Raw genomic sequence first — 11,065 nt, forward strand, 5'->3', positions numbered from 1 at the left:
AGGCATGCATCTTATACCTAAGGGAACAGAAGCCCCGGAGAGAGGCACACAGGTACTTTGGCTCACTGGAGAGGCTAATGAGCCCACTCTCCGCCCCTAATTAGTTGTACAATCTTGGACAAGCCGCATAACCACTTTGAATATTGGTTTCTTCATCTGTAAAATGAAGTTAATTATGTCGACTGCAAAGAGCTGCCATGAGGACCAAATGAGATGAGCCGGGTCGGGGGCAGATCTTCCTGGACCGGGACATCTCCGTGACCGTCCCCCTTCCTACCCCTCTCCCTACTCCGCCTTGGGGCTCTTGGGGGCAGCCGGAGGCTATACATCATCACAGCACAGATGTTCTTCTCTCCCCAACACAGCTCTGAGCCTGCCAGTTGAGGGGGGATGAGGCAGGCAGGGGACCCCACCCATGAGTCCCCCCACTCGGAGCATTAGCCAAAGTCTGGACGGTTCCTTGGAGGAATCACAGACGCAGCCCTGCTCACCCCAATGGCTGGGAGCCATCTCTTCTTTACCCCCACAAAGAGGCACAGCTGCTGCTGTGAGGTCCCGGCTCCTTCCTCCTGCCCCTTCTTTCCAAACAACCCTCCCCGGGCCTGCCCTCATGGGGGCTGCTGTCCCCACCCCCAGCTTCAACCACCTGGCGGGAGCAGCTTTGGCCTTCAGAGACTAAGGACACCAGCCCCGCCTCCCTCCCACCTTGCCCTGGGAGTACCTGGACAGGACCCGCCCATGTCCCAGTTATGCTGCAGAGTCAGTGCTGATCTAAGTGAGAACAAGAGCCCACGTGGACCGATCCGGAAGAGTGTCCTCAGGGAAGTCACTGTCTATAGAGATGAGCTCTTCTGCTCCAAAGCTCCTGGGCTCCTAGCTGAGTGTCCTTGGCTATCCTGAGCACCATGCCCTGGCCAAACACCAGCTACCCTGCTTTCACCGTCCTCTGATCCCCACAAGTCTCCCATTTGAATTGGAACTATCTCCTCCAGAGGAAACTTCCAGCACAAACAGAGATACCCAGAGCCCCCGGGCAACCCTGGGGTGGCATCCAGGGTCCCTGCTTGTGACTTCTTATAGGACTCAAGCAAGAAGCATTAAGCCTCCGGATCCTCTAAAGCTTGATGTGTAGACATGATCTCCATCACAAGGTAGTTGTAAGGAATAACTGAACAGCAGTTGTATTCTTAAAGCCCTTTGCAAGGTGTCACGTAAATAACTCGCCCTGTAAGTGATTGTCATATATATAAAATGCTAGAGACGGTGGGGACAAAATTATCACCAGAGGCAGAGACACACACATTCGTGTCAGGAAAGCAGGTCTCTGGGAGTAAGGCACCTGCAGTGTCCTGAGAATTAAATGTCAGCAGGGACCCTGTCCCTCGTCTTCATTTCCCGGTTGCCACAGCAGTCAGCAGGAGACGCGTGTATGTGTTTTTAAAATCACCAGCAGTAAAATCCACTTAAAATATTAAAACAGCCCTGATCTGGGAAACTTAGAGTGGCATTGATTCTACCTATGATTGCTTTTAATTCTCTACGAAGAGTGAGATGATCAAATATAACCATTATTTGGATATCCTATCTGTGGTCGCTAATTCTTTATTCTCTGAGCGCCATGGAGCCTGTGAAGGGGAGTTTTCTTTCCCCCAGTAGCATGGTGTTTAGCATTAGTTAGATGTCACGTCCAAGTACAGCTCAAGGCCAAACTTCCCCAGCCCCACATATTCCCTCCATGGTTAATTGGACAGTGTTGAGTCAGCTTCATTCTCAGTGTGAAAAGATTCTCAGAAATAGAATACAATTGCGTAAAAGTCAGCACACAATCCTTTAGTGGGACAACTTTGGTGCCCTAGCTCTGAGCTTGAAACAAACAAAAAGAGTCCCATCCTGGGGCTTCCCTGGTGGCGCAGTGGTTGAGAGTCCGCCTGCCGCTGCAGGGGACACGGGTTTGTGCCCCGGTCCAGGAAGATCCCACATGCCGCGGAGTGGCTGGGCCCGTGAGCTGATGGAGTGACTGATCGGGGCCCACTCCTGAACCCAGAGCTGAACATACATTAACCCGTCTAACCCTCAGAGCAACCCAGGCCAGTCGGAGCCACTATGGCCCCATTTTACAGATGAAGAAACTGAGGCTCCGTGAGGTTAAGTAGTGAGGACTAAAATACTGCCTGCCATATCAAGTAAACAAAGGATGTTGCAGCCATCAAGCCATTACATTACAGTTGCCCAGACGGTGAGCCCTGAGGGAACTCAGGATGAGAAAACACAGGATCCTGGCCCCAGAGAGCTGAGGTGCATATCAAAGGAATAAATTCAGTGAGCCCAGACTGTTGCATCTTCCCATACATAGAAAAGCACTAAATTCCTTAACTTGTGATATCTGGTTTTCTTTAATTAACAATAATCTTTTCACATTCCGACTACCTGCCTTTGTTGCAAAAACTCCTATATACCCCGGCTACCCACCTCATCTCCTCACAGCAGTCTCTCAGAGTTATTTGAGATGCTGGCTCCTGGGCTTGAAGTCCTAAAAATGTCCATCGAATAAAACATACTCTCAACTTTTAGGTTACGCATTTTTTTTTTTTTCAGTCGACAGTAACTCATCCAGGGTCACACGGCTAGGAAATGGGGATTCTGAGTTTATCTGACTCAGAGCCTGAGTTTTGAGTCAACACATATCCTGACTTTTTTCTGCAATCTTGTCTAAACCTTCTCTATTTCTACTGCTTCTAATACTTAATTTTTGTCAGGCTTTAAGAAAACTAAACTTCTGCCCAGAGAAAGAATGTTCTATCCATTTAGATGCTCACTTATTTCTTGGTGCGGAGGGCAAATTCCAGAAGACAGTTTCTCTACCAAGGTGAGTCAGAGCCCGGCATGCTGATGCTGCTGGACCGTTTGAGATTGAAGGCCTGGTAGCACCCAGTCCTCCAGGTATGCTCCCCTGAGATGCCTACTTCAACAGTTTTGTTTGGCCATTGGGGCTGTTGAGAAGAGCTGGCTGCACCTCGATTAGGCTGGTCCCCTAGATTTTGCCCACTGGCCTACAGCACTTGCACTGTCCCTCCGGGGTCAATCAGTCCCCCCTGCCCCACCCCCAGAATACCCCTCTCTCATCCCTCCTGGACACACAGAACCCTCCCAGATTATCTGTGCCCCATAGTTACCAAATGGGCTCCCAACTGGCTCCCCTACTCTGACTCCTTGAAAGTACCCTACCCACCCCATAAACACCTGCCGCCATTGTAACTACCTCAGCTCAAGAACCCACACCACCCACTTGGACCCTCCTCGTCAGCAGCAACCCCTAAACTCACTGGCACCTCACTTCATTCCCTGGCTCGGCCTTTTGTATCTGACTCTGTGGTGACCTAGTTCTGGACCATCCATTCAGCTCAGACCTCGGCCCCCTCAGACTCTGCTTCCCGTGTTGGCTCCTTGCCTCTCCCTGCCCACACCCCACCCCCCACTCAGCGTCCATGTCCCCCCACCCCTACCCTGCCCCAGTGAGAAGCAGACAACAGAATCCCATCAGGGAGAGAGGGAGGGAAAGACGTAAAGTGCTAGACACTTTACAGTTGTCACTTAATGCTCATGCCTTTGCCCGCTACTTGTAATTTATCCTCCACTTTGTTCCAGAAATGGGGTAAGAAGCCTTATGAGACTACATAAAAGGCCAACTAGCATGGATTAACAGCAGAAGCAAAAGAAGAAAGAGTAGTAACAGGGCACATAAACCAAGATTAAAGAGCCAAGTGTGTCCATAAAGTCTGCGCTCGGCGTGGGCCATAGCTTCGCCTCAAATATCCCCTGCAGCCAATAAGAGGACATGAGCAATAGCTGAGGCAGGTATTGCCATTTCCCATTGACAGGTGAGGAAACTGACCAACAGGTTAAGTGACTCAGCCAAGGTCACATGGCCTGCTGGTCGAAAGGTGGCGATGAGATTTAAATCTAGGCCTGCCCGAACAGAAGACGCTTCCCAAGTCTATAAGACCCCCGGACTTCCTCCTGAACAAGAAGCATCCATCAGCCTCTCTCAGCCACAGTGGTATCACCTGGACGATTAGAGAAAAGGCCACCTGGCTGCAGTGGGCTTGTCCCCAGGGGCCATGGCATTGAGGGAAGTGGCCTCCTACCACTGCTCTGTAGGAGAAGCAGAAGCAATCAAGCTGCAGCCCTGAAGGACGGCCTCTACTTCTGTGTGACAGCCCTGCTTCCCTGCTTCACCCCGAAGCAGCATACAACTAATAGGCTCGTCATCTGGGGAGATAACATTAGCCTCGTCATTACCATTTCACTAAATAAGTCATTTTAAAGTAATTACATTGAACCCTAGAAAGAATTAGCTCTAGGGCTTCCCTGGTGGCGCAGTGGTTGAGAGTTCGCCTGCCGATGCAGGGGACACGGGTGCGTGCCCTGGTCCGGGAAGATCCCACATGCCGCAGAGCGGCTGGGCCCGTGAGCCATGGCCGCTGAGCCTGTGCGTCCGGAGCCTGTGCTCCGCAATGGGAGAGGCCACAACAGTGAGAGGCCCACACACCGCAAAAAAAAAAAAAAAAAAGAATTAGCTCTAGTTGACTCTTCCATTCCTGCTGATTATGGCATTGGCAGAATTCATTAGTCCTGTAGATAAACCAGAGTGTTTGTGGGTGCACTGGGTAGAGACAAGCTCACATGGGCTGGTGCCAGGAGCCTGGGTGCATTAGGAAAGCTCAAGTCTGTGGCTGGCAACATGGCTTTGGGTCTGCCCGTGACGGCTCCTGGGCCGCAGCCATTAGCCCTGAGAGCTGCATCAGGCTGGGAAACGCCTCCTCACTGGTTGCTTTGCCCTTTGCCTCTCCTTTTGGTTCCAGGAGAAAATCTGTGAATTGACTTAACCACTTTCCTCTCAATTTGAGAGTCTCAAAGAGCAGCTGGAGACAGTGCCCTGAGGGAAGGGGAGCCTGGACCCTGTGCTGAGGAGCAAGCTAGGGAGGACCAGTCCAGGAGCACTGGGTGCTGTGCAGTGGATGCATGTGGACAGTCACGGGCTGGAGTTCCTCCTTGGCCACTGCAATGGATGGATCTTCATGTCCCCCCAACATTTATGTGAAACCTCATCCTCAATGTGACGGTGTTCAGAGGTGGGGCCTCTGGAGATAATTAGGTCATGAGGGTGCAGCCCTCATGAATGGGATTAGTGCCCTTATAGAAGGGACCCCCCCAGAGAGCTCCCTCACCCTCTTTCCATCACGTGAAGACACAACAAGAAGATGGCAGTCTGCAACCTGGAAGAGGGACCTCCCCAGCACCGCCCATGCTGACACTCTGGTCTCAGACTCCCAGCCTCCAAAACTGTAAGATGTAAATGTTTGTTGTTTCACCCAGTCTATGGTACTTTGTTACAGCAGCTCAAATGGACCAAGGCTGCCACCTACCCTTAGCCTGTCTAAGCCTCAATTTCCTCAGCAGTCAGCGGGAATAACAGTACCCTCTGGCAGGAGTGTTGGGAAGGCTGTCATTTGTAGTGTTAATAGCTAGATTTTAATGCAGTATTTACCACATGCTGGATACTGTTCTGAACACATAGACAAATTCATTTAACCATGATCACAAACTTATGAGGTAGGTACCATAATTATTTCCACTGTCAGATGAGAAAATTAGGATCAGAAAGGTAAATAATGACCAGGTGGCCCAAGGCCACACAGCCAGCGAGTGGCAGAGCTGGGCTCTCGAGCTAGATGGTCACCTCCACGTCCCTTGCTCTTAGCCACTATACCTCGTCAATTAAATGAGATAAAGCATAAAACATTTCATAGAAATTCTGGCATATAGAAAAACTCAACTACTGTTAGCTGTTATTGCTGTTAATTTTGCACATTAGTGGGATGGAGAGGAAAGGCCAAATGGGAAATTCCACTGGAAGGGACCCTATGACCCTGGGTTCCCAGCTTCCCACTGTAGCTCACCTCCCAGCAGACCAGAGTCCATTTCAGAAGCTGTTCCCTCCGTAGACACTGCAGTAATCTTTCCGAACACAGAATGTTGGGTTTGGGGAGCTGGGAAGGAACTGAGTGACCCTCTAGCCCAGCTCCCCCACATTACAGATGAGGAAACTGAGGCCTGGAAAAGTCACAGAGTGGAGGCGGCAGCGGCCTGGCTCCCCTGACAGTTCCTCTACCGACAGACTTGATATCCTATGCTCTTATTTGCATATTGTTTTCCATAAATTTGCATATTGGCCTCCAGAGATTCAGCACGTGAAACAAAATAAAAGAATTTATGGATGCTGAATTCAAACGTAATAATCAACTCGACATACGTGAAATGCAGAACAGAGCGCTTCACCTAGTGCCCAGGACAACCCAGGAGCTGCTCCAAGGAGCCATGAGACATCTCCATGACAGCCCACCACAACTGGGACACAGATTCAGGACACAAGTCTCTCCATACAGCCTTCATGAGGCCCCAAGAGGCGAAGCAACGTCCCTAAGATCAATGGACAGCTTATGACAGAGCCAAGACAAGGACTCCAAGCCCCATAATGACGTCCACCTTCCGGGTGAAGCTGCCAGGAGGCCTTTCTGAAGTGCAATCTCTTCCTTCTCTGGCTGACGACGGGGAGCCTCTAATCCCCTGTTGGCTCAGAGCTGTCCCCCTAAGGAATTGTCCCCTTGGAAAAATCCAGAGGCCACGAGCAGATGAGCCCAAGGACAAGTAAGTGCTGGGCTGTATGGACACGCCCTGGGTCGTCCCCGGGGGCACATCCCTGGAGCAGGCGGGCCCCAATGCTGGTCTGCTTGGCCTGAGGGTGTGGTCGGGAGGTAGGCCAAGGGAAGGAGAGAAATAAAAGCACCCACCGGAGCCCACGTGGGAAAAAAGAGAAGCCAAGGAAGCAGTCACCACCCTGCTGGAAAAGAACAAGCAGGACTGACCCAGGAATGCCCAGCTCTCTCCTCTAGAGCCCAGGGGTGAGAGATTAGCAAGAGGCTGGGTGGAGGACAGCTCCAGATGCTGGACGGGTCTCAGGAAGGAAGTCCTGAGAGATCCAGTTAAAGAGAGACTGGTCTGAGGACTCTGGGGCGCCAGGAACTCAGTGAGAGTAAAAGGCCAGAGACAGCCGGGAAGACACCTCTTCAGTCTGCAGTGGTTTTCCTTGCAGACACTTGGCTAAATACAGGGAATTTGCTGATTAATTCATGCAAGGCCCTGCCCATCACAGACTGCAGGGAAGCACCTTCTTCTCCAGAGACGGTGAGAGACATCGTGGAAAACCATCTTCTGGACTGAACTGAAATTGTGCCTGGGGTGGGCAGATGGGCCTTCAGGGGCTCAAGTTCAGGTTTCTGCAGACCCTTCCTCTCTGGTCCATGGCTCTGGACTTCTCTCTCTGCCTGGCTGGGAGGCTAGAACTGAATGGGCTCTAATTTGAGTTTGGGCATGTTGGAAAAAAGTAAAGAAACTGTCCTCTTCTTCACCTTCATGGGGGGTGGAAGGAAGTGGGCAGGGTGGGTGAGGCATTTGTAGCCCGGGGAGGGACAAAAGGAAAGCACAGGTGGAAGGAAGAGCCCCAGCAAAGGTAGCATGCTTGGTGACTGTAGTTAATATCAAGCCATCCTGCATGACTAAAACACAGTGATGGGGCTTCCCTGGTGGCGCAGTGGTTGAGAATCTGCCTGCTGGCGCAGGGGACACGGGTTCGAGCCCTGGTCTGGGAAGATCCCACATGCCATGGAACAACTAGGCCCATGAGCCACAACTGCTGAGCCTGCGTGTCTGGAGCCTGTGCTCCACAACAAGAGAGGCCGCGACGGTGAGAGGCCCGCGCACCGCGATGCAGAGTGGCCCCCGCTTGCCACAACTAGAGAAAGCCCTTGCATAGAAGCGAAGACCCAACACAGCCAAAAATAAAAATAAAAATAAATTAAAAGAAGGCTCAACATTTAAAAAAAAAAAAAAGAGTGATGAAACTGGGGTGAAGTCTGGAAAGATGGCTTGGGACCCATCCAAGCAGGCTCTTGGACACCGAGCTAAGAGTTTGACTATCATTCTGCTGGCAACAGGACACCACTGAGAGCTTTGAGAAGGAGACAGAGTGATGCACTGATGCTTTAGGAAGCAATTCCCGATGCAGGGGACAGAGAGGTAAGAGCTTGAAAGGAGAAGAATTAATTAGGAGGCCTCTGCACCGGGACAGGCCAGGTGAGACAAGGGAACAGCCTGAATTCAAGCAGTGGGAAGGAAAGGGGGAAACAAGGAGGGAGTGAAAAGAGAACTGACAGGAATCAGTGATGGATCAGCTATGAGGATGAGTGAGAGGAAGGCGTCAAAGATGACTGGGCTTGGAGCCAGAATGGCTAGGCGATGACATTAAGTGACATCAAGGATTTGGGAGGAGCGGGTGCGAATTAGGTATAAAGGGAGAAGAATGAGTTCATTTGGCAACGTGGAGAACCTCAGGTGTCTTCAGGAAAACCTTGTGGAGATCCCCAGAAGGCAGTTGGAAACTCAAGACCAAATCAGAGGTAGTTGGGCTGGAGAAAGGATGGAGATCTGGAGGTTGACCTCATTAAAGGAGCCAGAGAAGGAGACTGAGAAGGAAAACAGGAGAAATTGAGAAGGAAACCCTGAAGAATTCTGAGCAGGTAAAGGTGAGGACAGACACATCCTCAGTAGCTAGCAATGGGGAGGAGTGGGGCGGGACCTATGGGTAGGTAGCAGGAGTCAAAAAGGCAAAAACAAAAGAACTCTAGAAGATTTTTTGTGAGAAAGTAAAGCCCCAGAGTGTACAAGGCCACTTCCACTCCCAGGGCCTGTCTGGGAAAATAATAATTTCATAAAGAGTAGTGAACAGGAAACACGCAAATATCCTGGATTATTCAAAATGGTTTATACATCTCAGGTTATTAAGACTGCATTCTTCAGATTAATTCACTCAGTGAATTCAAATGCAATCTTTTCATAACTTTATAATCATCGACGGCGTAAATATTTTTTAAAACCCGCAGTTACCGTCAGCTCCATCCTTCAGAGGCTCCAGCCAAAAATATTGTAATCATTCTCGACTCTTCCCTCCCAGTCATGCCCCATACCTAACACGACAGCAGATCCTATAAGCTCTCCTCACCACCTCCACGGCTGCAAGGCTGGTCCAAGCCACAAAATGCCTGATATTCTGCAGGTACTCAAAAATCTAGGCGGAATGAATGAATCTCCAGCTTACAGGGCCACCCACCCCACCTTCTGAATCTCTGTCCACTGGCTCTATATTCAGCTCTGCCAACAGGGGGCACCCCCAGCAGGGTGAACCCGCTCCACAATTACTCCTACAATGGTAAAACCTGCCCCCTTGTGGTACAGCCTCCCCTTCCAGAGACACCAGCTTCTCAGAGGTCTGAGTTTCAGCTTGATGGGGTCTCTCTAAACTTCTGTGTTTTAATAATTCCAACCTCTTCCCTTTGTTCACTCAGCCCGACGCAGTTGCTTCCCACAGCTGCTACCTCCACGGTACCTTTAAGTACTCTTTTTATCCATTCAATTACTAGTTATAACTTTTTACCTAGATAACAATTTGCTGCGTTTAATTCTTTCTGTTCAAATAACTGTTATGGTTTCTGTCCCCCGATGGACTGTGGCAGATACAACTCACCCCTCAGGAGAACCACCCATAGCCTACAGCCTTCATACCTGGCCTTCGACCTGTAAATCAGGTGCTGAGGGTTGGGAAGGGCTCCAGCCCTCATGATCTAGGTAAGAGCGGAGGAAAGTCCTTGTTCACACGCTCTTCCGTTCCACAGACTTGCCTGAACTCCAAGATGCAGCTAGTGCCCTCATGGCTCCCTGTGCCTGTCTCCACCACATGCTGAAGCCACTTGTTCGTACACATGTCTCTCTCCTCAGAGACACACCCACAGGAGGGATCCTACCTTATTCATGTAGCCCACTGGCCAGCATACCTCCCTGCACACAGTAGGAGCTCAATAAGTCTGATGAGCCTAATCAACATTTGATAATTCGATATTCCAACATGATGTGAAAGCCACTTACTTGTTTTAATGTGCTATCCAATCTACTATAAATACACACACAAAAAAAAATTCTATGTGGCAGTAAAAACAAAATAGAAAAGAGGGAGAGAAAAAAAAATTAGTCTGCTTTAATCACCACAATGCAAAATGGGACTTACAGACAGGAAAACATGGCCAGTCTCCAATGAGTCTCTCTCCTCATAATGTTCGGCTATAATTATGTTTGCATCATGTCTGCGTGTTATTATTTACATTTCCGAGTTGGTTGGTGTTTGTACAGTTGGCAGGGTTCCCGAGGAAGCTTTCCTTCTGAGGCCAGAGACGGCTGCATGTCTCCTGGAAGGGTTGCTGAGGTCCCCAAACATCTGAGCTCCTCCAGACACCAGCCTCTGAGACCTGGAGGACCTGCCAGACAGGCTTATCTTCTGTCTCAATCGATCCAAAATCTCCCTCTCTCTCCCTCTCTCTCTCCTTCCTCCTCCCCCTGCCCCTCTGTCCCTCTCATTTCTGGGAGAGCAGCTATTAAAATCACTTGTGTGGGCTTCCCTGGTGGCGCAGTGGTTGAGAGTCTGCCTGCCAATGCAGGGGACGCGGGTTCGTGCCCCGGTCCGGGTGGATCCCACATGCCGCGGAGCAGCTGGGCCCGTGAGCCATGGCCGCTGAGTCTGCGCGTCCGGAGCCTGTGCTCCACAACGGGAGAGGCCACAGCAGTGAGAGGCCTGCGTACCGCAAAAAAGAAAAAAAAAAAAGAATCACTTGTGAAATACGTAAGGCCCCCTTTATAGCTGCTAGTGTCTCGCCTGTGTAATTAGGAAGTGCATTGTTGTGTAATTCAGAAATTAATTAGTAGTCAAGGTTTCAAGAATGCAGGTGGAAGGGGGAGGCCAGCTGCACTTCCTCTGCCAATCATCTGGATTGCTTTCAGCTCCAGGGGAATGTTTCTGGCCTCTCCCAGGGGCTTTCTGAGAGTTGGCCTTTTCTTCTTCACCCTGGGTGGTGAGGACACAGCTGCAGAAGCTACAGCTGGCTGTACATCAAGGTGCTTT

This window comes from Delphinapterus leucas, chromosome 1 (assembly GCF_059928025.1).
Source record: "Delphinapterus leucas isolate spDelLeu-1000000601 "Yukka" chromosome 1, BTC_Dleu_Yukka2, whole genome shotgun sequence".
NCBI lineage: Eukaryota > Metazoa > Chordata > Mammalia > Artiodactyla > Monodontidae > Delphinapterus > Delphinapterus leucas.